This window comes from Sapajus apella, unplaced genomic scaffold (assembly GCF_009761245.1).
Source record: "Sapajus apella isolate SASKATOON/1434 unplaced genomic scaffold, GSC_monkey_1.0 scaffold8, whole genome shotgun sequence".
In the NCBI taxonomy this organism is placed as follows: Eukaryota; Metazoa; Chordata; class Mammalia; order Primates; family Cebidae; genus Sapajus; species Sapajus apella.
In genome coordinates, this window is record NW_022436948.1 from 26,717,493 (window position 1) to 26,744,995 (window position 27,503).

Here is a 27,503-nt window from a genome sequence, read left to right on the forward strand (position 1 = left end):
GTACCAGGGAAGCTGCCTTGAAATTACATGAATTACTAAATGTAAATTATAAAAAATGTAGGTGATTGTCCTCAAATAGGTGTGTCATCAAATGCAAACATTTTAATTTGAATAATTGCATTAAGATAAACTTTTGTTTCTGGGACTTTTCCATTGTGTGATAAGAAATTTTGCTTGTAGTTTCAAAGCTTGTAGTCAAATTCTAAGAAAAGCGGTAGAAAGTTTTTATGTGAAAATATGAGACCACTTACAAAAGTTAAACAAAAAGGCTGCTATTTCGTTTAGAGTGTGTAGCTGATGGCACTTTCAATTTTATCCAAATGACTGCACACAGCCCTACTTCAATTTCATTATGAAGGTAAAATTAGAAAAGCTAAACATTAAATCTTCTAAGAAAATATAATTTGACTTAATGCCATTAAAATCCAGTGGAAAATAGAGGAGAATATGGAGCTGGCTTAACTGCTTCTGTGCTGAATAGAACATCAGCCCTTACACTATTCCCCTCCATGCTCCCAGCTGTACCTGTAGAAGCTCACTTTTATTCATTAGCTCAGTCATTTCATGGTCTACCATTTTAGGAACACATGTGTATTCCATCAGCAGTAATGAATTAATGGGGGATGTGTGGTAATATGATAGCAAAATTCAGTAAAAATTCTATTTGAACTTAATTCTGTGGGATTCGAACATAACCCACAAAGGAATACTCTGATCTACAGTGAAGAATAATTTGCCTACTGCTCTGGTTTGCAATTAATGAAAAGTCCTCAGGAAATCCCAATTTCTGATTAAAGAGAGTTGATTATGATTAATGTATCCAAATTAACTGCTGAAAAAGAAACCACCTCACAATGATCTACATTGTTCCTCGAATTTTGATTTCCTAAGGCTATTCCTATCTGTTTCCTTTTCTCTAATCCATAAAGACATATATTTTGGTTTTAACTTTTGGTTAGCCAGACAATGTTTGTCATTTGTTTCCATATGCCTAAAATATTCAAGGGGCCTATAAAGTCTCTTTTCTCCCCTCTCTAACCTTCTGTAAAAATAGTATCACTGGTGTTTGCACCAAGTTGCTATAAAACCAGGATGTCAATTTCAAATGCGCCTGATTCATACTTACAAGCATAGCCTCACTCCAGAGTCTTTACTCTTCATCGTTGTCCTGTGCTGTTTCCCATGGCGCTTGAGTGAGGAGTGGAGGAGAACAAGACATATTTTCAGGCAAATATGGCATGGAGAGCTACTCATTTCATTTTTTAAAAATTTGATTTCCTTAGATAAGTAATTCTTGCAGACCAAATTTTTGTTGCAATATACATTTTTGTATTTTTCAGAGTATTTACAAATGCTTTTGCGGGGAATTTGGAAATCACTAGATGCCATTTAAAAGTAGGAGTCTCTCACGCATGCTACAGTCGACCCTCGGTATATACAGGGCAGTGGTACCAGGACTTCCACGTATACCCAAAGCTATGCCTGGTGAAGTCCCACACTTGGCTCTGTGGAATCTGTGTATATAAAAAGTTGGGCTTCCATATGTACAGGTTTTACATCCCAGCAAGGTCATATTTTCAATCTGTGTTTGATTGAAAAAAATTCATGTCTAATTGGATACATGCAGTTAAAACCCATGTTGCTCAAGGGTCATCTATATTTATGTTATAAAGTTTCAGCCAGGCATAGTGGCTTACGCCTCTAACCCCAGCACTTTGGGAGGCTGAGGCTGGCAAATCATGAGGTCAGGAGATCAAGACCAGCCTGGCCAACATGGTGAAACCCCATCTCTACCAAAAATACAAAAAATAGCTGGGCATGGTGGTGCGTCCTGGTAATCCCAGCTCCTCGGGAGGCTGAGGCAGGAGAGTTACTTAAACCAGGAAGTCGGAGGTTGAAGTGAGCTGAGATACAGCCATTGTGCTCTAGCCTGGTGACAGAGTGAGACTCTGCCAAAAAATAAAAAAAAAGGAAGTTTCTTTTTCTATTAGAATCTCATATATTGTCTAAAAGCAGCCAGAAATTACTGTCATTTGTGAGATACAATAATTAGAGTCAGAGTTAGTAAAAAGAAAATTAATATTTAATTCAGTTAGGTTACACAATATAATTCAGTTAGCTTACATAATAATTTTTCTCCTACCAGAATTTATTTCCATACCTCTCTTATACGTATTGTTGTTTTTAATTTTTATGTGTAAATATAGTTGTATATATTTACAGGGTATATGTGATTTTTGATGCATTTTGAAACTTTCTATTTGATACATTTTGAAGCATTCTATTTGTAATGATCAAATCAGGGCAAATAGGATATCCATCACCTCAGACATTTATCATTTCTTTGTGTTAGGAACATTCCAATTCCACTTTTTCTTTAATTATTCTGAAACATATAATATATGTTGTTGTTGACTCTATAGTCATCCTATTGTGCTACCAAATACTAGATCTTATTCATTCTTGCTGACTGTATTTTTGGACCTACTAACCATTTCCACCTTGTCCCTTTCACCCCACTGCCCTTCTCAGCCTCTGGTAATCATCATTCTCACGGTGCAGATCATGGCCTGGTAATTATCATTCTCTAACTTGATGAGTTTTTTTTTTTTACTCCCACAAATTAGTGAGGTGTTTTTCTGTACCTGGTTTATTTTGGTTAACGTAATGTCATAATGTCCTCTAGGTTCATCCATGTCATTGCAAGTGACAGGATTTCATTCTTTTTTTATGACTGAAAAATATTCCATTGTGTTTGTGTACCATATTTTCTTCACCCATTCATCCATTGAGGGACACACTCACATTAATTCCATGTCTTGGCTGTTATGACTAGTGCTGCAGTAAATATGGGAGAGCAGGTATCTCTTCAACAGATGAATTTTTGGATACATACCCAGCAGTGCAATTGCTGGATCATATGGTAGTTCTATTCTTAGTTTCTTGAAGAAACTGCATGCTGTTCTGCATAGTGGTTGTAGTGGTGTACTAATTTACATTCCCACCAACAGTGAATGAGAATTCCCCTTTTCCCACATCCCTGCCAGGATTTGTTATTGCCTGTCTTTTGGATAAAAAACCATAATGGGATGAGATGATATCTCATTGTAGCTTTAATTTCCACTTCCCTGATGATTAGTGATGTTGAACTTTAAAATATATATACCTGTTTGCCGTTTATATGTTTTATTTAAGAAATGTCTATTCAGATACTTTGCACATTTAAAAATCTTATTATTTGAGATTTATTGTATATTAATATATTTTACATGTTAACCAAGATTATGGTAAAAATTGGAAAACAAAGAAAAACAAAAAGAAAATTTCAATATTAAAATCTCATCATTAGGTGCAACCATAGTAACAATTGGTATTTTGTCACATGTACTTTTGTATTTAAAAAATGCATGTGTAAACCTTTTATTCTAAAATAAGTTTATATTATTATATTGCTTTGTAGACTAAATTTTAAAGTTTAACAGCATATATCAGATTTATCTCTGGTAAATTTAAATACAATTTTCATATATGTACATTTATTTTGGTGGCTGCATAGCATTTAATTGCATAAAATTACCATTATTTATGTTGATTTCATTGTTTTTCAATTAAAAGTTGAATTTTAAACGACATCAATATAGCTAAATTTTCATGTAATTATTTCTTTAAAAAATTGAATTTCTGGGTAAAAGGATATGCTTTCAAAATATATATAGTGCAAAATGCTTTGAAAAAAGATTTACCCATTTGTATGGTGAACCCAGTAGTGTAAAGGCAGAAAGGTGTGATATATTTCCTTATCTATTATAAGGGTCACAGCTGAACCTCCTATCACAAAAGACTGGTTACCAGAAAAAAAGCATAGAAAGTTTATTTAATAAAAGTTTTGACACGATACAGGATACTTCAGAAATGAAGATCCCAAGACCCAAGAAACACTGTCTATTTTTATGCTTAGATTCAATGAAGAATGGCTAGACATGTAAAAATATGTCTAGACTAAGCAGTGCAATCTAGTGGAAGTAGACTCAAGCAGGGCACTTTTTTTCAGATTCTTCTTGACCTTTTTTTCCTTCATTTGGATACATGGGTGTGCAGCGGGATTCCTTGGAATGAGGGTCTTCAAGGGATAAGGGTGAGAGTGACCTATCTAGGTTTTATGGCTTGCTTTAGGGGAAAGTGGTTCTAGTTTTATGAACTGCCTTGGAGAAAAGTAATTCTGCTTTCTATGACTTGCTTTAGGGGAGAAAGAGAGGCAGGATACAAGAGGGCTGAAGTTAGGCCGGGTGCGGTGGCTCACGCCTATAATACCAGCACTTTGGGAGGCCGAGGCGGGTGGATCACGAGGTCCAGAGATCGACACCATCCTGGTCAACATGCTGAAACCCCGTCTCTACTAAAAATACAAAAGTTAGCTGGGCATGGCGGCACGTGCCTGTAGTCCCAGCTACTCGGGAGGCTGAGGCAGGAGAATTGCTTGAACCCAGGAGGCGGAGGTTGCGGTGAGCTGAGATCACGCCATTGGACTCCAGCCTGGGTGACAAGAGCGAAACTCCATCTCAAAAAAAAAAAAAAAAAGAGGGCTGAAGTTGGTAGACTATGCTTCTGAGGGTCTTCCAATGTCCTTCAGTTCAAAGTACTCAGTATACCAAGGTGCTATACTTTAGGATATTGTGTAGTATGTGAGATTCCATTTCTTAATAGACTCACTAATAATAGAGGTTATTTCCAGTATTGGATTATTTTAGAGCTTTGGAGTCTCATTGTTTCAATTACTAATCTTTTGATTATATGATTTTAAAAAGAACGTTGGTCACCTACATTTCTTCTGACAATTTTGGTTTTACTTTTCCATTGTAGTGTTTATCATTTTCTTCATGGTTTACAATAGACCTTTAGTTTCTCTTGTCGTTTATAAATATCAAAAATACTTTTTCAGTTTGATCATTAGTTTTAACTCTTGTTTTTATGTCTCTGCCATAAATATGTATTTTTATTTAAAAAATTTCAATTCCATTTATATTTATTTTTATATATTTATTTATATTTATTTTTTATTTTATTTTTAAATTTTTAATTTTAATGGGTTTGTAGTAGGTGTATGTAGTAGAATGAGTTCATGTCCTTTGCAGGGATATGGATGAAGCTGGAAACCATCATTCTCAACAAACTAACCAAAGAACAGAAAACGAAACATATTCTCATTCATAAGTGGGAGTTGAACAATGAGAACACATGGACACAGGGAGGGGAATATCACACACTAGGGTCTTTCAGGAGATTGGGGGCCTAGGGGAGGATAGCTGGGGGTGGGGGCAATGGGGAGGGATAGCATTAGGAGAAATACCTAATGTAGATGACAGGGTGATGGATGCAGAAAACCACCATGGCACGTGTATAACTATGTAACAAACCTACATGTTCTGCACATGTACCCCAGAACTTAAAGTATGATGAAAAAAAATTGAATCATCCACTCTAAGTCTTTTGATTGGAGAGTTTAGTACATTTACATTCAATGTTATTATTTATAAGTAAGAATTTAATTCTGCTGTTTTGTTATTTGTTTTCTGGTTGCTTTGTGATCTTTTTTCCTTCTTTCCTTATTTTCTGTCTTTCTCTTAGTGAAGGTGATTTTTTTTTTTTCAGTTATAGTTGGGTTCACGAGTAAGTGAAGGTGATTTTGCTGGTGTTTTAAATTTCTTGCTTTTTATATTTTGTGTATCTGTTGCATGTTTTTTGATTTGAGGTTACCTTGAGACTTGTGAATAATATTTTAAACTAATGTTTAAAACATTGAAACATTATTTTAAACTAATGACAAGTTAACACTGATTACTGGAACAAATAAAGATCAAACTAACAAAAACTCCATACTTTAGCTTCATCTCCTGGCTTTTTAAACTTTTTGTTGTTTCTATTTGTATCTCTTGTACTGCCTTGAAAGATGGTTGTAGTTACTATTTTTGATTGGTACATATTTTAGTCTTTCTACTCAAGATATGAGGAGGTTACACACCACAATTACAGTGCTATATTATTCTGTGTTTTTTTTTTTTGTGTGTGTACTTTCTATTACTAGTGAGTTTTGTACCTTCAGATGATTTCTTATTGCTCATTAATATCCTTTTTTTTCAGATTGAAGAATTCCCATTACCATTGCTTATAGAACAGATCTGGCATTAATAAAATTCTTCTGGTTTTTCTTGTTTGGGAGACTCTTTATTTCTCCTTCATATTTGAAGAGTATTTTTGCTGGTTGTACTATTCTAGGTAGGAGGTTTCTTATTCCTTCAGCTCTTTAACTATGTCATATACCTCTTCTCTGGGCAAGTAAAGTTGTTTCCACTGAAAATCCTGCTGATAGAGGTATTGTATCTCCTTTGTATGTTATTTGTTTCTTTTACCTTGCTACTTTTAGGATCTTTTCTGTATTCTTGACCTCTGGGAATTTTATTATCACATGTCTTAACATAGCCTTCATTGGGTAAAACTGCTTTTGTGCTCTATAACTTTCTTGTACTTGAATATTGATATCTTTTTCTAGATTTGAGATGTTTTCTGTTATTATCCCTTTGAATAAACTTTCTACCCTGATCTCTCCATCTCTATCTCCTCTTTAAGATCAATAACTTTTACATTTGCCCTTTTGAGGCTGTTTTCTAGGTCTTGTACTTGTGTTTCATTCTTTTTTGTTTTTTTATCTTCTCTGACAGTGCATTTCCAAATAGCCCATCTTCAAGCTCACTAATTCCTTATTCTGCTTGATCCATTCTGTTCTCAAGAGACTGTGATGCATTCTTCAGTATGTCAATTACATTTTTCAGCTTCAGAATCTTTGCTTGTTTCTTATTGTTTCCATTTCATTGTTAAATTTATCTGATAGGATTCTGAATTACTTCTCTCTGTTACTTTAGATATCATTGAGTTTCCTCAAAGCAGCTATTTTGAATTCTCTGTCTGAAAGATCATATATCTCTGTTTCTTCAGAATTGTTGATGGATGCCTTATTTGATTAGTTTGGTGAGATCATGTTTTCCTGGATGGTCTTGATGCCTGTGGATGCCTATAAATGTCTTGGGAGTTAGTAGTATCTATTGTAGTCTTTGTAGTTGGGGCTTTCCTGTACCTGTCCTTCTTGGGAAAGCTTTCCAGGTGTTTTGATGGGACCTGAATGTTTTGATCTATGTTTTCAGTCATTGGAGTCATTTCTGCATTAGGGGGCACTCCAAGCCTAGTAATGCTATGGCTCTTGCGGAGACATAGAAGTATTTCCTTGGTGGTTTTGGATACGATTCAGAAGAATTCTCTGGATAATGAGACAGGGGCTCTTGTTTTCTTCTCTTACCTTCTCCCAAACAAATGGGATCTCTCTCTCTCTCTCTGTGCTACACTGCTTGTAGCTAGGGCAGGGAGGGGAGGTGACGCAGGAACCCTTTTGGCCATCACTACTGGGACTGAACTATGACAGAACCTGAAGCCAACACAGCACTGATTCTTGCCAAGGGCATATGGCAATCACTGCCTTCTGCTATAAGCATTTACAAATGGTCACATGCTAAAATCGATCAACAATTCCTAGTTATTTGCAGATTCCATTATTTATAAATGTACTTCCAAAGTTAGTTCTATGTACTTCCTCCAAAAACTCAACTCGAACCGTGGTGCAGAGTATGCAACTTGCAAATGTAAGTGGCCAGAACAATGCAGCTCTTCAGATTTCCAAAGGAAAGCAGTGGTGCAGGGGAGAAAGCATGCAGTGAAAGATGCCAGGTCTTTGTAAATGTAGAGCTGTTCATAGAACACATTTAAAAGATAGGAAATCTTAAGTTTGTAACATTAATCAGTTGATGAAAACAATAAACTAAAACTTAAATGTAAACTTTGAACGTTCATAATTAGAAAAACTCAAAATATTATGGAAGCACTGATATAAAAAAACAGTCATTACAATGAACATTTTATAGCATGCAAGCAACATGGGACAAGGAAGAGTATTAGATGAAGAAATCAGGTCTGAACAGAAGCAAGACAGATAGAAGCATTGTACTCAACTATTCCTGCAAGCACTTCACCCATCTTCAGAAGCAAGTCTGAGTAAAAAGTTAATAGCAGGTCTGTAAAATATAATATTTTAAATTCATTCTATTAATAATAATGTTCACATACACTAGTTCATAAACTACACTATTTTTTTCCAGAACAAATGTTCAGTGATTCTTAACAAATTATTTTATCTTCTCTGATGTGATTATTTTGCATTGCAAGCATGTATCAAAACATCTCATGTACCCCATAAATATAAACACCTACTATGTACCAACAAAAATTTAAAAAATTTTTAAAATTATTGTTTTATTAATCTTGACTTGAAGAATTCTTCTGAGTATTGTTACAATATAAATGCCTAGGAAGGTCCTACCTGTTATTAGAACCTGGATTCTGATTTTTAGAGTATGCTACCAGTTAAAAAGCACTAATTACAAAAAGGACGCTTGATGAGATATAATCCTAGCTGGGCATGCAAAAGGTGTCAAAACAATAAAAATTAAGTATCTCAGGAAGAAATGTAGATAATGCTTTATGTTTATTCGGTTATTTTCTATTTTTTTTAATGCTTTGGTCATGAATCATTAAGATACTTCTAAAATGCTGAGGACTGCCAGAAACTGCCTGAAGACATGACTCATCACCCAACAAGGTGCTTGTTATTCTGTCCCCAGAATGCCATTATTTCTCAAATTTTAAAAGTCAGTCTGGTATTGAAGATTCTCAAGTAATAGCCATAAATAAATAAACAACTCCACTACTAGAATTAATGCAATGATAATAACAAATGGATAATTTAAAAGTCTACTTTGTAATGTGCTCACTGAATCAGTGTTTCATCTGTGGCCAAAACAAACTAGAAATGTCTACTTCATGTAGCCACCTGTTTTTCCCTTGTGCTTATCTTGTTTTATTTGGAGAGGAGAAATATCAATGACTAAACATGTGGCTTCATTAGCAAGACTTTATAACTTACTTTATTATTATTATTATTTTTAATGGAGTCTTACTCTGTCACCAGGCTGGAGTGCAGTGGTATGATCTTGACTCAACGCAACCTCCACCTCCCGGGTTCAAGCAATTCTTCCTCAGCCTCCTGAGTAGCTGGGACTACAAGTGCATGCCACCACACCCAGCTGTCATGATCTTCTTCACATTGTCAAAGAGTAGCTTGACAATTGTCATTTATACTTGGAAAATACTTACTTTGCATGACTTGATGATCTCTAATGAGAAAAATACTGACTACACTCTTTGCCCACAATAATGGATTTATAAATTTTTACAAATATAAAACTTAATATTAAATTTTCATTAGATAATCAGCACTTTAATGATCTAGCATTGCTTGGAGCTCTACTAAGTAAAGTATGCAGTATAGAAAACCTCTCCAAACAGAAAATAATAGAAGTAGAGAGTTCCACTCTCACTTAATTTGTGGTAGGTTAGGAAAGACAATTGAACTTGCTCTGGCAATGAGACAACATTGGCTAAATTCACAACTCATATTTTCCTTAAAACTATCAAAAATTGTGGATGCAAAAGTGTCTAAATGCAGTAAAGTATGGAGAGGGATTACCCCTTCCAACATGAGCAGAGAGTGAGAACTACTTTCACCTCTGAGCATGTTTATTGCATCTGGGTGCCCAGGCAATCGGAACAACACGTTTGAGATTGGCAGAAACACTTCTGGGAGAATGAAAGTCCAGCCAGGCTTTTATTGGCTGCACATGGGCTGGCATGTTAGCTTGGAACCTGCAGGAGTTTCAGATGTATAGTGAATTCTTCCCGCCCACCAATTCTTCTCCTTAGGACTTCTGCTGAATAAATGGTGGCATGGGAGCCCAAGGACTGGACTGAAAAGCAAAGAGAAATCCTCAGTCTTGCAATGCTTAGATCTCAAAGCCCTACTGGAGAAAGGGTCTTGATCTCATACTCAAGATATCTGAAACCAGGCAAAACTATCTAAAGCAACTACTCATTCGTAACCCAGCTTTAGTCTTGGTTAGATCAAAGAGCTTGTCTCTCATCTTGGCTTTCTGACAGGATAAAAAGCAAGCCCTTTCTGGGGGAAAATATGACTTGCTCCGGTGTCTAAGATCATTTGACTAAACATGAGACAGGCACAAAAGTAGGAATACAAGACTCATAATCAAGAGGGAAAAGTCAATAAAAATAGACTTACAGTTGAAGAATTCAGAGGAAAACAAATATAATAAGTAAAATAAGATCAAGGAATATATTAGAAAAATGTAAACTCTGAAAAAGAACCAAATGGAAATTCTAGAAATGAAAAATACTACATCTGAAGAAACAGAAGTAGTTCAGGCTTCTCTTGACCCACTGAGAGTCCTTACAGATTGGTGATATGACTGTTTTTGTTTTCTCTGCTTCAAATACTTTAACCCAGCTTCAACACTTGGGATTACGATGCCCTCTTGTATTTGACCTCTTCTGACCTCCTCATGTCTTCATTCACACTTCTGACCCCAACCATAATAAAGCAAGTTTTGAAGGGGTGACCCTATGCCACAAATACTATGGCAGGCACAATTCAAGGGAGGACCTCGTGGGCTCTGGTACTCTCCCCAGAAATGTACATTATAGCAGCACAGACTTTACATTTCTTAAAATGTCTCTTTTTGATCTGTATGGTGCCAATGACTTTTCTTCATCTGGACTTTGTCACCCCTTTGCCTGGTCAATTCTTATTCATATTTTAAGGTGACTTATAAGTCACTTCCTCCTGGAAATTTTAACCCTTTAAGTAAGAAATAAATGTTTATCTATGTTCTTATATGCCTCACATGCCCCCATCATAGTTCTTAGTAGTCTGCTTGTATAAATGCTTGCTAATCTGTCTTTTCCAGCAGTCCCTAAACTCTGTAAGTACACGAAAGCGGTATCTCTAATTACTGTCATAGGTGAAGCATTAGGCACATTATCTGATGGATCATATGGGAATTATAAATTCTTTCCAAGTGAATGTGTGAACAAATCTTATGATCACATTTGGATCACTGCAGTTCATGGATGAAATAATATGATATATCAGAGAAATTTACAGGTTGTATAATTTATTCCTTATAGCACATTTCAAATTGATATGATGAAATAATATGGGATCATAGACAATTACAGCTAGGACTTTAGAAATAAACAGGGGCAACATTAGCATGTCACATAAGGGGAAATTCAACCCAACCATTCCAAAGTTAATGTGTTGTTAAGATTATATAACAGAAATAGTTCTTAAGTTTAAGTTTTCTGGTTTTTAGTGTAATGGTATTAGGTTGTGCAGTTTACAGTTCCCAGGAGGAAGAATGTACAGTGGCTTGTTCCCCACTCCTTCAGATCAGAGACTTACACAGACCTGGAGGCAGGAGAACAACATCGAGAATGAAGGAAGAAAATATGAGCAGAACAGTTTTGTTTTCATTTTCATTTGCACCTGAATTTTTCAGAGTGTCATTAGCTGAGGAAACAAAAAATTATGGTTTACTAAAGACATGAAGGTTTTAAAGCAATATATTAAACACTAAAATCTTTAGTTGTTGTTATCAGTTAATAGTAAAGCACTAGTCTTTTTTTTTTTTTTTTTTTTTTTGAGACAGAGTCTTGCTCTGTCACCCAGTTTGGAGTGCAGTGGCATGACCTCGGCTCACTGAAACCTCCACCTCCCAGGTTCAAATCTCGGCTCACTGCAACCTCCGCCTCCCAGGTTCAAGCAATTCTCCTGCCTCAGCCTCCTGAGTAGTTGGGACTACAGGCATGTGCCATCATACTCAGCTAATTTTTTTTATTTTTTTGTATTTTTAGTAGAGACAGGTTTCACTGTGTTGGCCAGTCTGATCTCAAACTCCTGACGTCGTTATCTGCCCACCTCTGCCTCCCAAAGTGCTGAGATTACAGGCGTGAGCTACCACTCCTGGCCAGCACTAGCCTTTACTTTTACATTGTATTTAGTTTCTACATTGATTTTATATCTTGAAACTGTACTGAAGTCATTTTTTAGTTCTAGGAGCCTTTTGCTGGAGCCTTTAGGATCTTCTAGGTATAGAATTATATAATCAGTGAAGATAAATAATTTGAATTCCTTTTATTTCTCTCTCTCTTACATGATTGCTTGGGGTAGGCCTTCTAGTACTATACTGAATAGGAGTGGTAACAATAGGCAACCTTATCTTGTTCCAGTTCTCAAGATAAATGATTACAGCTTTTGTTCATTCAGTATAATTGTGGCTATGGGTTTGTTATAGATGACCCTTATTTTGAGGTGGTTTTTCGATGCCTAGTTGGTTTTATTTTTTTTTTTTTTGTTATCATAAAGGGATGTTGGATTTTATCAAAAGCATTTTCTGCATCTATTAAGATGATCATATAGGTTTTGTTTTTAATTCTGTTTATGTAGTTAATTGCACTTATCAATTTGAATATGTTGAACCAATCCTGTATCCCAAGAAGGAAGCCTATCTGATCATGGCTAGTTAACTTTTTGATGTGCAGCTGGATTTGGTTTGCCAGTATCTTGTTTTGGATTTTTGAATTTGTGTTCCTCAGGGATATCAGCCTATTTTTTCTTTTTTTTTTTGCTAGATTTTGGTATCAGGATGATGATGGGTTTATAGAATGAGTTATGGAGGAATCTCTCCTACTCAGTTTTTTGAATTACAGTAAGATTGCTACAAGCTCTCCTTTGTACATCTGGTAGAATTTGCCGGCAAATCCATCTGGTATAGGACTTCTTTTTGGTTGGTAGGGTCTTTTTTTTTTTTTTTTTTTTTTTAAACTACTGATTCAATTTGGAATTCATTATAGTTATGTTTAGCATTTCAACTTCTTCCTGATTCAGTCTTGGAAAATTGTGTGTTTCCAGATATTTCTCCATTTCCTCTAGCTTTTCTAATTTGTGTGCATAGAAGTATTCATAGTAGTTTCTAAGGTTCTTTTGTAATTCTTGGGATTTATTATGATGTAATCTTTGGCATTTCTGAGTACGCTTATTTTGATCTTCTCTCTTTTTTCTTTTAAATCTATCTAGTGGTCTCTTGATCTTCTTTATCCTTTCAAGGAACCAGCTTTTGGTTTCATTGATGCCTGGTATAGATTTTTGGGTCTCAATTTTGTTCAGTTCTGCTCTGATTTTATTTCTTTTCTTATGCTAGCTTTGGAGTTAGTTTGTTCTTGTTTTTCTGGTTTCTCTACATGTGTTATTAGATTGTTAATTTGAGATCTTTCTAACTTCTTGATCTAGCTATTTATTGCTATAAACTTTCCTTTTAACACTGCTTTTGTTGCATCCCAGAGATTTTGATATGTTGCATTTCTGTTTTCATTAATTTCAAATAATTTTTTGATGTCTGTGTTAAATTTGTTGTTTACCCAAAAGTTATTTATGAGCAAGTTGTTTAATTTCCATGTGATTGAGTAGTTTTGAGGCATCTTTTTGGTATTAATTTATATTTTTATTCCACTGCTTTCCAAGAGCATGCTTGATATAATTTTGATTGTTTTGAACTTACTGAGACTTGTTTTATGGCCAAGCATGTATTCTATCTTAGAGTGTGTTCTGTGTGTAATGAGAAGTATATATAGTTTGTGGTTGTTGGGTGCAGTGTTCTTCACATGTCTGTTAGGTCCAATTGGCCAAGTGTTGAATTTAAGTCCAGAATTTCTTTGTTAGTTTTCTGCCTTGGTGATCTAATGCTGCCAATGGGGTGTAAAAGGTTCCCCACTATTATTGTGGGGTTGCATATTTTTTTGTAGGCCTATAAGTCTTGTTTTATGAATCTGGGTACTCCAATGTTGGTATTTATATACTTAGGATAATTAAGTCTTGTTGAATTGAACTTTTTATGTGACATAATGCCTATCTTTTTTTTTTTTTTTTTTTCTCTTTTTGGTTTAAATTCCATTTTATCTGATATAAGAATAGCAACCCTTGGCCCTTATTGTTTTTTGTTTTCTGTTTGCATGATCTTTCTCCATTTCTTGATTTTTTTTGCCTATGGATGTCCTTGTATGTGAGAAGGATATCTTGAAGACTGCAGAGTGTTGGGTATTGTTTCTTTAAAAATCCAACTTACCACTGTGTGCCTTTTCAGTGGGGTGTTTAGATCATTTGCATTCAAGGTTAATATTGATATGTAAGGTTTTGATTTTGTCATGATATTGTTAGCTGGTTGCTTTTTAATCTCAATTGTGTAGTTTCCTTATATAACTTTAGGCTATGTGCTTAAATGTAATTCTGTGGTAGCAGGTATTCTTTTGTTTTCATGTTTAGAACTCCCTTAGAATCTCTTATAAGGCTGGTCTAGCAGTAATAGATTCCCTTAGTGACTGCTTACCTGGAAGATTTTATTTCTCCTTCGCTTATGAAGGCTGATTTGGAAGAATATAAAATGCTTGATTAGAATTTCATTAAAAATGCTTAAAATAGGCCCCCAATCTCTTCAGGCTTGTAAAATTTCAGCTGAGAAGTCTGATGTTAGCCTGACAGGGTTTTCTTTGTAAATGACCTGATTTTTCTCTGGTTACCATTAAGACTTTTTTCTTTCATGTCCACCTTAGACAGTCTGGATGACTATGTGTCCTGGGGATAGTCATCTTGTAAGTATCTTTCAAGGGTTCCTTGAATTCTTGACTTTATATGTTCAGCTCTCTAGTGAGATTAGGGGAATTTTATCAACTATATCCTAAAATATATTTTCCAAGTTGCTTACTCTCTCTCCTTCTCTCTTAGGAATGCCACTGACTCATAGGTTTTTTTCTGTTTACATAATTACATATTTCTTGAAGACTGCTTATTTTTAAAGTTCACTTTTCTTGATTTTTGTCTGACTAGGTTGATTTGAAGAACTGGTTTCTGAGTTCTGAAGTTATTTCTTTGGTCTAGCCTGCTGTTAAGGTTTCCAGTTATATTTTAAAATCCTTGTAGTGAATTTTTCAATTCCAGAAGTTCAGTTTGGTTCTTTCATAAGAAGGCTATGTTATCTTTTAACTATTGGATTATTTTATTGGGTTCCTCAAACTAAATTTTAACTTTCTCCTAAATCTCATTAAGCTTCTTAGCTATCCAGGTTCTAAATTATATTTCTGTCATTTCAGACCTCTCAATCTGCTTAAAATCTATTACTGGGGAGCTAGTGCAATCCTTTAGAGGTAAGGAAACACTCTGACTTTCTGAATTGCTAGAATTCTTGCACTGATTTCTTTTCATCTGAGGGCTGGTGCTTCTTGTTCTTTTTAAATTACTACTGTTTAGACGGGCCTTTTTGTTTTTAGATTCTTTTTTTGCCTTGAGGGTTTGACTGTGGTATATGTTGTGTACCATTAGGTGGCTATATTTCTGGGTGCTCTTTTTGCTTTCAAAGTGTCAAGGCTCTGCATGAGTTCCTTAGTTGTGGTTAGTTTCTTGCACTGGGTTTCATGGGCATTGCATACTGAAGGAATTTGTTTCTATTTGGTGGTATAATTCAAGTTATGATATAGTAGATGGTGTTTAAGAGTAAGGGCCAGCAGATAGGCTCGGCCATGCACCTGTTTTGAATTTCAGTGCATACAGAGCAGTATTCTGGGGAAGGAGAGATAGAGGGGCAAAAGATGACCCTTCTACCGAGGTCATTCTTGGGCATTAGGGGAGCCCCCCACAATCACTGGCACCATGCCTATGTTTCCTTAGCTTCAAGGTGGGGGGTCCTGGCAGGATGCACTCCCCACTCCCTTAGGGATGGCCTGAACTGAAGTTTAGGTCACTAGGAGATCCGCAGCTCCCCAGGGACCCACTGGTCTAAGCTGGGCAGTAAGAGAAGGTTGTAGGGCATATCTGTGGGTGATTTGGTGATGCAGTGAGTCAAGGGTGAAGGATCTGCTAGCAAGACTGTGATGCCACAAGTGAGCAGATGATGTGGTGTGCATGGCCCAGGATTTTTAATCAGCAGATAGTTGTGGGGTCTGCCCAGTTTGTGTTCCCCTGACCCAGTTTCCCTCTGCTGTCTGTCCCAGGAGTAGGCCTGAACAGCTGGATTTGTCCGAAGCCTCTGCACCCAGATCACTGGGCTATTCCAGGTGTTTCATGCCATGGGGCTGCCTTGGGCAAAGCTGTGGTTGGCCAACAGGCTATACCCTTCCTGGACCAGTCTTGCTGAGGGAGGGATGCTCAGCTCCCATGCCCAAACATAAACCTGTGCCTCACTCTTTTCTGTGTTCTGAGAGTGGAGGCTTCTCCCCTGCTCAAACTCTAGCCACAGATCTCAGCTGTGAGCGGTGTACTCATACTCTAAGGGTTTGGGAACCAGGCCACAGCTCTTCCTCTGGCCCCTGAGGGTCAAGCATTAGCTGTGCTTGGGGTGCTGAACTGCTCCCAGGTTGCCAGCAAAACACTCAGATGGAAAGTGGAGGCTGTGCTGTGTGCACTCTCTTGTGAGAGCAGCCAGACCAGTAGCCTTGGAAGGGGCTGGCAGACAAGGGGGTACATGGGTCAGATACTTTCTGGTTCCATAGGAAAGACAACCCTGCTCTCCCATGGCCTGACAGTCAGCAGGGGTTATAGACACTTGGATCTAGGTGGAGAGCCTTGAGGGATGACTGCCTGGGATCATGTTTTGCAGAAGCTGTCCCGTGTGCTGTGAGACCTTCTGAGCTCAGTTTTGAGCTATGCTTCTTCCTACTTTCCAGGCAGCTCCAGCTGCCAATCTAAATGTCTGTGAGAGTCATGGGATCTTTTGTAGCTAGGATCCCAGAGGTATGTGGTGGGAGTGTGGGGCCCTGGAGTTCCTTCACTTATCCCTTCCTTAGGACCTGTTCAGGACCAGGAGCCAGTCTGATACTTGGTGACTCAGTGCAGGCTTCCCAGCTTCCTCTCTCTTCAACTTCAGTTTCTGTGTCCCCCTTCTATTGTCTTTCAGTATTTTCTTTCAAAAGATCTGTTCAAAATGTGACGGTTTACTTCATATTTTGCTTTCTTTCAGTGGGAGAAGTATTTCCTAGCTGCAGCTAGTTGGCCATCTGGTCTCTTACCCCCAGTCTTTTTGTTGCTTATTGAAATACTTGATATAACTTACCAGATAATTCTAGATGAATCTAGAATCAAGGTGAAATTATATGAAGGGTTTGAGTAAAATCTCTTTTAATTATTCTGAGTCGCTTCAAAATACATTCACAATGTTTCTTACACAACCATGAACCAATTAGAAATGGCAGAACTTTTTAAATGTTAACAATGATATTTTAAAACCTCTAATTCAATTAATACCATTTGGGATTCACAGCAACATACAGCCTCTCTTGATAGACACATATTTGTGGTTGGGAGGAGTGGAAATATTCCAGCATAATGATTTTCAGATCTGTAGCACCCTTCACTCAAGAATTCTAAAAAAAGAGATACAAAAGGATAATTACTATGACACGTGTTTCAAATTTGAAAGACAATTAGCTGGAAACCTCAAACTTTCCTTTCTTATTCAACACACACAATAACAGTAATGTTTCATATTGGGTAAGCATTTTATACCTTATGAAGTACATGAATATTCATCATTTCATTTGATGTTTATAACAATCCTGTGAACCAGCTAGGGATAATTTTGTGGAAAGAATGGAAAGAATTGATAAGGAAGAGATAAATGGCTTACAGGCCATACAACAAATTTGTCTGGAACACACTAAGGCCAGGCCTCTAATGCTCTGAGATTGCCTTTCTTTATTAGTTTTTTTATTGTTTTGTAGATCTTCAATGTTAATGTGATTTCTTTGCATATTTATGTAAATAAAATTTTCACAATGTTAATTAAAATCCTGACAAATTTCTTAACATAAGAACTACTCTATGTAGCACAAGTAGAATAAATATTATTTGTAAGTCTGGCTCCCCAGCTGATTCTCCATTCTGAGAATGAAAAAACTGAAAGGAAACTTACACCCTATTGTTCCACTGAATTCTCTTGTTCCTAACATGACTAAGGTTACACTTATTTGCCTATCCAGTTCTTAAAACTCTCTTGAGATAACGACTCTGTGCTGTTTTGCTTAATAATCTGTTTGCATGTTATAATAATAGACTATTAAGTGTACCAATTTAGAATTTTTTTTCAATAAAATCATGATGTTATATATGTACCTAATTTAGAGTGTGAAATTGAATAGGAAAGTCGTATATTACTGAAAACTCGCTAGTATTCTAGCTGACATTTAAACTTGCCTGTCTTTGCAAGGTAGGAGCTTCTCTAAAACAACGTTCCTAATTCACTGTCTATGTCAAATGTAGTTGCCAGTGTCATTGATCACTAGAAAGAATGCTATTTACTATGGATTTTAGAATTGCTTTAATCCTTAAGAAAGTATTTTAATCTTTAGTAATAGTCTATTATTTTATATATCATTATCTAAGATATTTATTTGCCACATGTTTTCCTTTATCAGGTATATAAACTAATTTAAATTCTTCTTTCCTCAATATTTATTATAGAAATGACAATACAATTGAATCTTTTTTTCGGGATGCCTAAAATGAAAATGTTCTGTTAAGTCTTTTAATGAGCTTTTATTTATTATCCAGTAATGGTGAGAGTGATAAACATATATAGTAATTGCTAATGCAGTTCATAGATATAAAATTATGTTTAAGGAAGAGTCTTCTTATAGATTGATTTGGAAAGAAGCTGAATTTTGGCAAAATCTATAAAGGTTGCCAGCATTTTCTTAAGTCAAAATTGATGAGCATCAACATCAGGCAAAAACATGAAAATGAGAAAGAGTGGGTGTCAGGGATAAGAAGTAGTTTCTTTTTCTCTTCTAAACAATTTTTAAACTTCTTAAAATAAGCCTAACTATCCAACTCTAGTTTTCTAACCACACTTTCACAAAGTTCCTTTGCATTGTCTTTATAAACTATTCATTGTGGAAAACATCACTCTTAATTCTCTAAGGGAAGAAAATATGAATTGCTCCTCTTATTAGGGACTGCTACAAAGCCCCCAGAGTCTGTGTTTTTCTGCAAATCTGGGAACTGTTCCCATTGTGAGAAATGTCTATTCTACTTAATTGTCTCCTAGAAGCCTTGAAGCCATTACTTTTTGAACATCCTGGTCACTTGGTTATAAATGTTGGCTTAACTTTCAGATATCATCCGTATAAGCTAAAACCATGTGTTATATTTTACAGGTTTTTTTTCTATGTAGTATCATATTATTTTGTTAAAGTTCTGCAAGTATCTCTTTTGGCAAGAGATCCTGAAACTGTTGAATACTATGTGTTATACTTCCTTTTGACAGAAACTAATTTTTAAAATCACAAACACATTTCCACTATTAAAAATATGAAAAGAACCAGATTTATTGTCTGGATTTTATTGGGGAAATGTGAACAACAGTTTTACAGTGTTCTAGTTCATGGGGTCGATAGTACATTCCTGAGCATTATTACCCACCAGCCACAATAGGGATCTTCAGGACAGAGAGGAATCAGTCATTGCGGTGCTCTTGAGAGGTAGAAGGCATCTTTGCTGAAGCTTTGACCAGGAGAATTAGTGTTTGCAGAAGAGTTTGAAGTTGTATATATTTCTTTTTGGGTTTAGGTAACATTAGGCGAGTGGGGTAGGAGAATTGCAAAAAGGCAGATTGATAGGCCCTCACTGTCTCTGAGCTGCTGCCCTAGAAAGAATACTGGGTGAAAGATCTGAAAGAGTCCAGCCCAAGGAAGCATTTTCCTCTTTATTCTCTGTGTGGCCTACCCACAGGCATGCCCCTGAAATGGCATATCTCATTTTATCACCCATGAAATGTGGTTAGTAGTAATTCACTTAACATGGTTGTGATGTACCTTAAGCAGAAAGCATATTTGCAATCATTGGTAAACGATACTGCATTGGTCTTCCATACATGCAATCCAACCTCATTTTGGATTCATCTGTGTTATTCTGTATTTATGTGCTTTATGGTTAAATTCAAAATGTACATCCGGGTAAGGCAGGTGGTGAGGAGGAATTGAGGGGAGGCTTTGATTCTTCCAGACCCCAACCTGAAGGATGAGGAAAGCTTTGGTTACTGCGGTCCACTTTTCTTTCTTTTTGGTTGAAGTCCAGATTTGAAAAACAGTGTCTCCAATGAGTTTTTGTGGAATTCATTTAGTGTCAGGGTGACCTTGTTCTCGGATAGGTTCTGACATATTCCATTTGACACCGTTTCCTTTGCTAAGCAATCTTTCACCTGCCAAGAAAAGCTCTGCTTGCACACAAAGCAGGACCTCAAGTTGCAAACTAAGGGGATGACATTCGGCAGCTGCCACCCAGACAAACCCGTGTCTGCTTTGCAGGAGCTTGTCGAGAATCCTGGTGAGTAAGGACTGGTCTGAAAATAACTAGTATTGGCCACAGGCTGATCATAGGAGTTGACCTGTGGAGAATTTCAATAACTTCGAAGTTCCCCATGAGCATGAATTTTCCTTCATTGGACAAAAACAAGTCAAAAGATATGATCATAGGGCATGTGATTAATAGAAAGCAAAGCCAAACAGGTTAATGTGCAAAACACTCTTGAGGGAAAAAAAATCACTCTTTATCTTTCATAGCATGTAAAAACATTTTCCACTTGGCACGTTAAGTTTGTTTAAAAATAGCACAGAATGTGATATAAAATGAGAAAAGAAACAGGAAAGTGCCCCAACAGGTTTTCAGAGTTATAAATTGAATTTCACCTGTATGCTGAATCTAAAAAAAGTATCTCTAGAGTTTTATTTTTTTAAAGTAGAACTTTTTACTAATGAAAAGTCATTAGAATTGTTTGTCTTAACTTTTTTTTTTTTTTTTAAATAAAAAAGATCATTTCTAAACAAACTTCAACTAAAGTCTTGGCAAGAAGAAACGGTTGTTCCACATTATTGTTCTGTTTCTCAGAATGCATTGTTTTTCTGTTAGAAAAATGTCAACAAAAATACTTTTGGTAATTGAGATCAGTCCTCTCTTGCCACCTTTGTAACAATTTGTTTTCATTGCTCTTTTTTAGTGATTATGACAGCAAATTTTAATAGAATTAAAAAAGCTTTTTATTAGGTGAAACTTGAGACATAAGCGAAAGTAGAGAGAACATTGGCATAAACTCGAATCATCTACCTGCAAAGTTCCATTCGTGGCCATTCTATTTGCATTTGTAGTCATCCCCTCCACTTCCCTCTACTGAATTGTTTTGAAACTATCACCAGATACAATATTATTCACTCTGTAATTATTTTAGTATAAAACATAAAAGCAATTTAAAAATGTAGCCACAAGTGGGGTGTGGCGGGTCACACCTGTAATCCCAGCACTTTGAGAGGCGAGGCAGGAGGATCGCTTGAGCCCAGGAGTTTGAGACCAGCCTGGGCAACATGGCAAAGCCCCATCTCTAAAACTACAAAATTTCACCAGGCGTGGTGGCCGGTGCCTATAGCCCCACCTGCTCAGAAGTCTGAGATGGAGGATTATCTCGGGCCACAAAGTTGAGGCTGCAGTGAGCCATGATCAAACCACTGTACTCCAGCCTGGGCGACAGAGTGAGACCCTATCTCTAAATAAATAAATAAATAAATATAACCACAGCATAATTGTCACACCTAAAATATTAACTGTGTCTTTAATATCATCAAACATCTATTCAGTGTGATTCAGTGTGCAAATTTCCCCCAAATGTCTTGTAATTTTTAAATTGGTTTGGTTTTTACTAATGAAAAGTCATTATAATTGTTTGTCTTAACATTTTTCATTATTCAAACAAGATTCACACATTTTGTGGAGATGCATATTGCTATGTCCTTTATGTCTGTTAACCTTTAGATTTGCTTGCTCTCTTTTTTTCTCTCTCTTCTCTCTCTTTCGGTTTTTCCCTTAGAGTTTATTTTCTGAAGACTAGGTCACTTTGTCCTCTGGAATTTGCCACATCCTGAATAATGTAAATTGTGTGCCTGTTGGGTCACATAAGTTCTTCTGTCTCTTACAGTTTTTGAGGATTTGTGGTTACATCTAGTGGCTTGATCGTACCAGGTTTGATTTTCTTTAGAGGGGGTGTTGGATACTTATTGGAAGGCACATGATTTTCATAGTCTCTTTGGTTTTGAGCAGCCATTGATGATTTCTTAGACTTATTAGAGATGGGAAACTTCTAATTCTTTCAATTCTCTTTATTTCTGGATATTGAAAATACAACCATCAAAAATTTCAATTGTTTCTGTGTAGTCTCTGAAAAAAAAAAAAAAAAAAAAAGGAATCGATGGCTTTGAGAATTGGGCCAGAGCAACTGGAAAAATTAGGTTACCATCATCAGCATATGAACATGTTACTATTTCTTGAGTTTACTCTCATCTTACTACTAGTCCAATTTTTTCTCTTTGTAACAAAACTACTTGAAACAGTTGTCTGCGTTTTCTGTACCCAGTTCCTTCCTAATGATCTCTCTTGACTCCTCACTAATCAGTCTTTCACTACTGGCCTATCCAGAGTCACCAGTCCATCAGTTCACTTTGCTAAATCCATGTTTAGTGCATACTCCTCACTTGTTTTGACATGACTGTAGCATTTGACATGTTGATTACTCTCTCCTCCTGAAATACTTTCCTGACTTGAATTTCAGGTGGCCACGTTCACCTATTCTCCTCTTACTTTGGTGGCTGCTCTTTCTTTGTTGCTGGTTCCTCCTTATGTTCCCAAAATTAGGTTTAGCTCAACCCTCTTTCCCAGACTCCAGACTCATATCTGGCTCCACTGGGATAATTAATAGACCTCTGAAAGTTAACAAGTTCAAATCAGAGCTCCAGATAATTCCCAACCAAACCTGTTTTGCAATGCTCTCTACTTCAGTGAATCATCTGTTTTTCATGTCAGAAATCCTGTAGTCATTCTTTAATTCTCATTTTTTCTCACCCCCTACAATCCAGGTTTTTAGCAAATATTGTCAGTGCTACCTCAGAAAAACTCTTCCCAATTCTTATTTCCTTTTTCTATTTCATATTTTTGAACATTTGTTCTTGAAAGACAGGTCCCAAATGACCTTGGACAACCCAGCTTATCTCCCTCTTACTGGCAATTATTAGGCAAAATGTACTGAGAATGCAACATCCTGAGATAAAGAGAAAACGTCTGGAACAACTTGAGCTGTGTCTTCTTCTGCCCAGAACAGGGTATTCTGCAATGCTTGGGTCAGTGAGCCAAGAAATTCCCAGGATATAAAACCCAGTGCAGAGTGTTTTCATGGTTGCTCAGCTGTGGCATGATGAGGGGCATTCACAGAGGAGACTCCATCTGCCCCGGGCAGGTTTTCCTGATCCTTGAGATACTGACTCACCATTTATCCTAATCTTCTGTTTGTCTTTGCTATCTATCTGTGAATTATAAAGTTGGTTTGCTTGACCTGTGGTGTGAGTGTTCTATCTCACCAGACCAGACTCAGGAACCTTTGAACTTACCACCACCTAACATAGCATGTATTTTACGTATTTATATTGCTTATTTTTGGAGTACAAACTCTATAAGGACAGGGATATTTTTCTAATTTTTTTTTTTCACTTCTTTCTTCCCAGCACTTAGACCAGCACTCTCAGTTAGTAAATAATCAATACATATTTATTAAAAATGAATGAAGATGACTAATTATGTCAAGTAGAGTGGAGAAAAATGAGTGCTGAGATTTTATAAGATAATAGTCATAGGTGACTGGCAAGATCATGCATAGTGGCATTGCAGGGAAAATGCCAACTGGAATGGGTTGAGGAAACAGAGATCGTGAATGATCAACTCTTTGATTATATGTGAAAGGGAGGAGAGAAATTGTGGTGTAACAAGAGGGGGCATTTGTCAAAAAAGATAGACTACGGCATGCTGGTATGCTGTGGGAATATTACCATAGAAAGGAAGATGATGATGCAGGAAGGGAGAGTTTCAAGTCCATGTAGTCAAGAACAGACACAACTATTGAGGTTAGCCTTAGATCGTACAAGGGTAGCTTCAACAGATGTAAAAAGATAGAGTAGGTTATTTGGTACAGGTGGTGGGAAAGTTGATAGAATTGTGGGGAGGCAAAAGGAAAACTGAAGTCCACATTTGATTATCTCTTTTTCTCAGTTTTGAGGAATACTCATCACAGCTGAGATGAGAGTACAGTGCTGGGTGTTTAACCACATGTGTGAGAGGAGTTGGATTATAGATAAAGGGAAGACATGTATATAAAAACAGGCTGCCATTATTATATTGTGAGTGCCCCTTTTATTGAATAAGTACACAGATATTTACTGAGTGTCTATGATCTGCAAGGCATCTCACTGGAAAGGTAGAGTAACAAGAGATTAGAGTTATAAGATCATATTTATTTTATTTTTCAGATAATCAGAAGAAAAGTAAGTTAAATTGGCCAAATATGCCTGCTCCCATCCACTGCCTGTCTTCCAATCCCTGAATCCCAAGATAAATAACAATCAACTTTCACTGTACTTTACTTTTATGTGTGCAGATCTGGCATTGTAATGAGGCTCAAATCCCTTGAGAAAATGGCAGTTAATATGAGCAGAGAACAGCATTTACCATCTTGTGTTTTCAACATTTGCTCTAATTATTTTATTGACTTACTCATATTTTTATAGAAAAATAAGGGCAATGTCAAGCCAAGGCCTTCATAGCAACAGGGTATAATATACATTTATAAACAATTCTCTTTCTGTTTAATATTCTATCCTTCCACAGGTTTTAATTCAAATAATTCATTGACTTGACATCCACTTGAACACTGGAAACTAGCTTAAGAAAAATTCAAGAAATTAAAAATAATAAACTTTTGCAGTTTAAAATAAAAAAGAGAAATTTACATGATTCTAACAGAAATTTCTCTTATTTTTAGTGATGTTCTTTTCTTGACCCATTAACTCACAAGTTGAATCAATATGCTCCTCAATTTTATTATTTTTGTTATGACATGGCAGTACAAAAAGCCCAAATGAGAAAATGAATGCCCTTAAGAACTTAACTAGCACAAATTCAGATGACTGGGAAGCTAGATAAATAATCAAGAGACTGGTTTTGAACTATGCTGGTTGTTGAGAATTTTCTGGGTCACCTAATATGAATTAACAACCTTTGAGGGTCATATAATAGATTTAGGAGTTAAAATGTGTGGAATTTCAGCTTGCTGCTTAGCCTTGGTTTCTTTCTGTGAAAAATGTGTAAATCCACAAATTAAAGAATGACTAGGAGATATACTTTGCAACTGACAAAAAGTGGTAAGAAAAAATAAATGAGATTAGATTTTATAAAGAAGGAAAACAATTAGGAGTTAAAAATTAGAATAGGAGCAAAAATGTATGGAGGAACTTTCACAGCAATTATGAAAGAATGTATGCTTAAAAACTGACAAAGAATAAGAACAGGTACTTAATGAATTATCAATGTCTAATTATGAAAAAAATGGCCATAATCTACAATCTAGTTGTTATGAACTGATTCTCCGGGATAAGTTACCTAGAATTCCTTTCTTTCTTTCCAGTTAATTATTTGGGACCTCCAACATGCTGTTATTGGTGCCAATATGTAAATTTTTCTTTTTTCTTTTTTTTTTTTTTTGAAAGGAAGAAAAAGAATTAAAAAAAAAAAAGAAAAAGAATACAGGAAAGGAAGAAAGAGGAAGAGGAAGAGGGAGAGAGAACAGGGGTGTTGCTTTATTGCCCAGGCTAGAATGCAGTCTAAAACTGGGTATGCCTGTAATTGTGTTTAATAATAGAGACATAAAAAAAAATGAGGGAATAAAATAATTAACAAGCAGCCAACCAATATTTCATTTAAACCTGTAAATACGTGTGATGTAGTACTGATAAGAGTGTATATTTTGTGTATTTAAAGTGGAGAGTTCTATGAATGTTAATTAAGTCTACTTGTTCCAGATCTGAGTTCAAGTCCTGGATATCGATGTTAACATTCTGTCTCATTGATCTATCTAATATTGATGTTGAAGTCTCCCGCTATTATTGTGTGGGGGTCCAAGTCTCTTTGTAAGTCTTATATATCTGGGTATTTCTGTATTGGGTGCATATATGTTTAGGATCTTTAGCTCTTCTTGTTACATTGATCCTTTTATCTTTATGTAATATCCTTCTTTGCTTCTTTTGATCTTTATTGCTTTGAAATCTATTTTATCAGCAAAAATTGCAACTCCTGCTTTCTATTTATTTATTTTAGCTCTCCATTTGGTTGGTAAATTTTTCACCATCCCTTTGTTTTGAGTCTTTATGTATCCTTGCATGTGAGATGGATCTGGATGTAGCATACCAATGGGTCTTGGCTTTTTTTGCCTGTCTGTGTCTTTGGATTGGGGGATTTAGTCGATTTAAATTTAAAATTAATAACAATATATGTGTGTTTGATACTGTCATTTAATGTTAGCTGGCTGTTTTGCCTGTTAGTTGATGCAATTTCTTAAATATGTTGATGTTCTTTATTTTTTGGTATTTTTTAGAAAGGCTGATACTAGTTGTTCCTTTCTATTTGTAGTGGTTCTTTCAAAAGCTCTTGTAAAGCAGGCCTGGTGGTGATGAAATCTCTGAGTGCTTGCTTGTTCACAAAAGATTTTATTTTTCCTTCGCTTATGAAGCTTAGTTTGGCTGGATGTAAAATTCTGGGTTGAAAGTTTTTTTCTTTAAGGATGTTGAATATTGGCCCCCACTCTCTTCTGGCTTGTAGGGTTTCTACTGAGAGACCTGCTGTGAGTCTGATGGGCTTCCCTTTATGGGTAACCTGACCTTTCTCTCTGGCTGCCCTCAGTATTTTCTCTTTCATTTCAACCCTGGTGAATCTGGCAATTATGTGCCTTGAGGTTGGCCTTCTTGAGGAATATTTTTGTGGTGTTCTCTGTATTTCCTGGAGTTGAATATTGTCCTGCCTTGCTAGGATGGGAAAGTTTTCCTGAATAATATCCTGAAGCGTATTTTCCAGCTTGGATTGATTCTCTTCGTCACATTCAGGTACACCTATCAAACGTAGATTAGGTCTTTTCACATAGTCCCATATTTCTTGGAGACTTTGCTCGTTCTTTTTTATCCTTTTTTCTCTAATCTTGTCTTTTTGTTTTATTTTATGAAGTTGGTCTTCGACCTCTGATATCTTTTCTTCTACTTGATCAATTCGGCTGTTAAAACTTGTGCATAGTTCGCAAAATTCTCGTGTTGTATTTTTCAGCTCCATTAATTCACTTATATTCCTCTCTAAATTGTGTATTCTTGTTAACATTTCATCAAACCTTTTTTCAAAGTTCTTAGTTTCTTTGCATTGGGTTAGAACAAGTTCTTTTAATTCCCAGAAGTTTCTTATCATCCACTTTTTAAAGCCAGCTTCTGCTAATGGAACACAGTCTTTCTCCATCAGGCCTTGTTCTGTTTCTGATGAGGAACTGTGATCCCCTGTAGAGGGAGAGGCGTTCTGAGTTTGGGTATTCTCAGCCTTTTTAGGC